Source organism: Choristoneura fumiferana, chromosome 17 (assembly GCF_025370935.1).
Source record: "Choristoneura fumiferana chromosome 17, NRCan_CFum_1, whole genome shotgun sequence".
Classification (NCBI taxonomy): domain Eukaryota; kingdom Metazoa; phylum Arthropoda; class Insecta; order Lepidoptera; family Tortricidae; genus Choristoneura; species Choristoneura fumiferana.
In genome coordinates this window covers 10032815-10038814 of record NC_133488.1, presented here as the reverse complement: position 1 = coordinate 10038814, position 6000 = coordinate 10032815, and positions in this window count along the sequence as shown.

Here is a 6000-nt window from a genome sequence, read left to right as displayed (position 1 = left end):
TTACCCTTTTCGAGACGAATCGATTTACATCTGAATTATTTATAAACAGTACGGAGGTGGTTTGGAGGGGACTTACTTTCAAAAAGTTAGATATAATTACCCTTTCTATTTAACCTACTTTAGTAATAGGTAGCCGAGAGTTGGTAAAACATTTTAAAGGCGGTATTTGGAACACAATAAACTTGTGCAATAAGTAGGTACTTTGAGTGTCTAAATATAAATTAAAGACTTGCCGCAGAAGTAATGGCGTTATACCTATTAACTGAAGGTAAGATAAAGAAATCAGATCATTCTAGTGGTGTTATACTACCTAAATATATTTAGAATATTAGCGCCCAGAAAAGGGCAAATTAAGCCCCATAGTCTTCAGTCCAGTTTGTGTTAAGATATTATTATGAAGAAAGGATTGAACAAATTTAACGGTTTTTTTTTTTTAAAGTAGTAGAGTTTATTAAGATAAATTAAATTATTAAAAAAAATACATATAAAAGAACATGGGTAGTAAATATCACAAATCAACGGGCAGAGCCCTAACCGTCATCGAAGCCAAATAATTTGGCTTAGTGGCTTAAATCGGTGCCGTGTACCACGACCACGAATGCACATTGCTGGTGGCAACGGATTATTGAAATTAATAGTGCGTGATCTTAGCCAAAACTCATTACTAAACTTAAGGATCTATCCCAACGCTTTGCGATAACTTCTCCGAGTTGTTTGACAAATGTAGACATTAAATTTGTGGTGCGAAGACTCCGTCTACTGATGTTACAAGGGGAGTAAAAGTTGCATGACGCATTTGACAAGCAGTGGAATATTTTCTTTGTTTTTCATTCTCAGCGGATTTTAGTACGGAAATGACGGGGCGTAAAATGTATGAGGGAGCGTCAGTGTCTACAACACGGATATCGAATAACGCCTCCCTCTGAGCATCCCATACACCACGACAAGATAGGCCTCCACGCAGCCCGCAAACTCCTTCAGAGGTGATGGGTCCTTTAACTACATTTCCAAATGCGTGTTGACATAGTTCGCAGAGCAGATCTCTGATTTCTTTATGGCGACATGTTATCAAATCGCCAGATTTGCAACAAAGAGCATGATCATTGAATTCATCACTACCGCAACCATCACATGATTTTGGCATAAGGACTGGTAATCGGTGATAGCGTATCTATTGCTAATGCATCTCTGAATTCAAATGGAGACAGGTCAAAGTGATCTTTTGTGGTCGGTACGACAGATAGCCAGTTAGAGGATTTAATTTCATTTTCGTAGAAATCAATCGTTCAATTGCTCTTTTCTTTGTTTGGCCAGGATAGTTACCATAAGTTTGTCGTCAAGAATATCTTTCCTTTTTTGGCCTTCTTTGCATGTGTCTTTTAGAAGTTTGTTATGTTGTGCATAATCTATGTCTCTCTTTTCAATTAAAGCAGTTGAAAGAGCTGGTCAATCTTCTTTTGAAATTTCATAGTTTAAATTAGTCATTTTGGATGGGTCTGCAATTGCTAGACCGCCTAACGCTGCCTCAAGTACCTCTAAAATATCTACCAAACACTTGGAATATAAAGTAGCTACTTTATTTAAGAAATACAGCATAGATTCTTGTTACTAAAGCTTTTAACATCGAGATCGAACAATCAATAATCACCAAATGTAAAAGTAGGTATTTTTATCGTACTACTCAGTGGGTACTTACACACAACACACAAACACACAAACATCACGCCTGTATTCCCATATGAACTAGGCAGAGCACACGAAACGTTACTGCTTCGGAGCCACTTTTAGCAATTTTAGGTTTTAAGTTTGACAAAAACGGTACAATAGTGACAGGTTGCTAGCCTGTCGCCTACCATACGGTAGACCTTAACCTACATCTTCAGTAGCCTCTTACAACATCCACGGAAGAACTGGAGAGGTGTAATTGTAACCCGACACCACGCGGGTACTTATTTGAAACTAATTGGAATTGACTATGTCATGTTTAAAAAAAACAGCCAAGTGCGTGTCAGGCAACGCACAGTGTAGGGTTCCGTACTTATATGTGGTAAATATTTAATATTAAATTCGATATATAAACTTACTATTATGATTTTTTTTAAATTTTTGATCAGCCGGTTCGGTTACGCTTGCAGAGGGCGGGGGCGCTAGACAAAAAATATCACATAATATATTGCAAACGGATCGCGGACGGACGGACGGAGAGACATGGTGAAACTATATGGGTTTTTTATACATTTTGTAGGTTGTTGAACTTCAATATTTTTTTTATTGCATGTACATTTAAATATTTAAAGTATATATAAGGTACCTCTGTTTTACAAAATGTTATAAGGCGGATTCTTCGCTTTTAACTTTTAAAATTCCTTTCGACCGTTTCATTGGCGTTGACTAATAACGGTCACTTAAGTAATTAACTTGAACACCAAGCTTATTTATTTTTCACTGACGGTATGCGCACGCACTCACGTAATTGACAAGCATACTAAAGATAAAGACATAATAACACCATTAACTTCCATTTATAAATCAACGAAGCTAATCCGCGGCAGCCACACGCAACACCGAGCCTTTCGGTCTAATAAATCTTTCGTTAACTATACCACATTCATTAAAATTTCTTCCAACGTGCGTGCGATAAACCAGAAATACCTAACTCCCCCAAAAACTTCGACTTATCTCTTGCACGTAGACGGCCGTAACGCCAAAATTATGGCCCTGGTTAAACACATGCTACATTTACTTGTAAGTTCATGTAACGCCCGAATAACTTCTTGTTAGCGAAAGGGTTAGGACACAAAAACACGCATCAACGGGCGTGAACGAGTGGAATTATTCCGTGATATTGTTTAGCGTCATGAATGTTATATTTATTCAGGGGATGTTTACCCACCTATTTAGTGAAAGGGCTTATCTGATTCAAGGGAAGTATTTTTAGAGAGACCCAAAGTATCTGAATTGTCTTAAATGTTGTTTTTATGTACTGAAATCTGGGATAATTTGGGAAAAAAGGATTGCATGGAGGTCAAGTAAACCTGAGGGATTGCTGGAAATTTTGAAAATATATTATTTAGCTTTAGTTAAATTTTACCGAGTAAAAAACAAACAAAAAAAAACATCATTGCGACAGTCCTCTTTGAAATTAATATCAGTTTACTTGCAATTAACTGTAGTTAATTTGTACTTGTACTATTCACGGTTAATTTGGTTTTAATTAACTTGTAATGTATGTATGTATATGTTTGTATGATATGTAAGTACTTACATAAATGCAAGCAAGTTAAATAAAAGCTTTGTATGCATACGTATGTATGTATGTATGTGCGGGTTAAATTGTTCAAACTTAAATTTGACCTGTCGTCGAATTTACTTCAAATTGTTTAAACTTACCTATGTAAATCTGGTGACAACACTTTAATCTGGCAGTGATATCCTGGAAGTCCGGCTAGGATCGTATTGCAGGACCAAACTCCTTAATGGAAAATGACAATGACTTCAAATTTAGAATGGAAATGTAATTTAAATGACAATGCAAGTACAACAGTCAGGTAAAAGTACAGTCAGCTAACTGACGAATAGTTTGACTTGACAAATATTATAAAATTACTGGGAAACTTAATTACGAAACACAATGTAATCTATTTGTAGATATATAGATAAAAGTACTATACAGAGCGGAAATTAACAGACCGCACTGCATAAATTCCGTAATGCTTGTAATTAACGAAATAATACGAGCCATGTCGGAATATTAATTAACCAGTAGCATCAAAGAGAAATGTTGTGCAACCGAACGTGTGAAACGTTTTTATTGCCTTACATATGCATTTGTGTTCAAGCAAAATTATGGGCCTATTATGTAAAATCAATTTGCGTATAATTTTAAGGCAACAGAAGCGTCAGGTTGGCACAATAGGAGTCCGAAAGGCTGTCAGCTAACTCTTTATACGAATAGGCTTTGCAATTTAACGAGGGATTGCTGCCAGCCTTTTGAGCACCACGCACTAGGACGTTTTTATTTTTGATTTATTTTTGAGCAATAGTTACAACTTTGACGATTTTGTTTGTAACAAAAAAATACACTTTTGTAAAAAAATACCATGATTCCTTGCGTACTAAAAACAAATCAAATCTGAGTTCATTGTTTTTTTTTTATATAATTGATATAATATCCTAAATAACAAAACCATTGCCCCTCATCTAGGTCTTATGTCCTGCATTTGTTTAAAAAAATTACGTTAGTAAGAATTAAGTTCGATTTTTTTTTTTTCTAACAGTTGGAAACTTTTTGTAAGGCAGATATCAGAACTATGTTCTTTACTAATAACATCTATTCTTTATCTTGCATAATTGATCAAATTGCGTGAAAAGTTAGAAATAGTTTATACTAAACAAAAATATTTAAGCTTTGGCAAAAATGACACACTTAGTACTAAGGATCATCATGGAATTAGTCACTAAAGTAAATTTATTGCTAGGTATAGGCTTCATTTCAGTTAATAGTTAATAGTCTTAGAATAGTAATTACAGTCTTTTAAATTACTGACATCCGTTGGCGATCAATGGCGATGTTTATATTTTACTCGTGAAATCATTACCTAAGTCAAAAATATTACAGTCCTCTTTTATTGCCCTACATATTTATACAAAATTACACATAATAACGTCTGTCAAAGAAACTACAAGGCATAATTGAATACAGAATACTCTATTGTGACAGGTACTTTGTCCAAGGTCGCTCGTAATTCTGAGTTGCATTCAATTGTTCTTTGTTAGAAACGATTTGTGAGAAAAATGGAGAGGTACACGGAATATGTAAGAAAGAAAGTCACACTCTGTTACAGGTAAATGTATCTAACAATGGCATTTATAGTTTGATAATTTTTAATTAGCTAAAGCATATTTGACTGTGGTTGTGCCACTTAGAGCAAAGCAAAATTTGTCTCAAAAAAAATCTACAACTATCTGAGTACTGTACACGCAAACCAGTTAAAATCAGATTCCGTGTCGTGTCAATCAAATTCATGGCACTGTTAAATATTAGAAAAAAGAAAAAAAAAATTTGTTTCAATAAAAAAAAATGAAAAAATTCCGTACCAAAAGGATGATAAGCGGAACCCTATTACTGTCACTTTGCTGTTCGTCTGTCTGTCTGTCACAAGGCTGTATGTCGAAAATCGTAACAGATTGGTAGCTGAAGACATACTGTGTTATTTTTATTGTAGAGCACAAACATGTCAGTGAACATATATAAAGTTTTAACCATCGACCAAAAACTCTGTTTCGTTGACTGTTGTGACATTTATATTTACAAAATGCTTTATTATGCGTTTGCGAGGTTATAATATGTTCGTGTTGTTCTGAAATTCCGCGTCGCAATCAGCTTTAATTAGTTCATCGAATAATTTAGTTTGCAGAGCGTTCGTTATGCTACTAAGTGGACAGACTAAAGCCGTCTTAGGGTAATCTAATACCTACTTCAATTTTGTTTAGAATATTTTAACTCCAGAGGGGCTATCGGACGTTTAGAATGAACGAAACTGACCTAATTCTAAATATTGTCATATAGAAAATAAACTTTGTATTAAACAAAAATGTAGAACGTCATTTCGAATTTAAAATTTGTATGTTTAAAATGTAGTATGTGCGATGTGGCGTTTTCACGACAAATTGAAAGGCATTCTGAGGCTGTATTATCATTATCAAAAGCGCTGACTCGTGACGTGATGTGACAGAAAGACGTGGTGAAAATGATTGTGGTGCCAATTGTGTTATACAATAATGCCTCAGCTTTGTAGTTGAGCACTGAACTAACTGTATCGTGCGTGATGCACTGTAAAACCTTTTGACAGAACAAGTCAATGTCAATGGCAAGTCAATGGCACTATGCAATTACAATGCTTGACAAGGGAATTGAATTGAACTTTTTGCTACAACATTCTGCAGTGAATCAATAATTAAATAGTTTGATAGTATGTACAATTCAATCGACTTAATTAA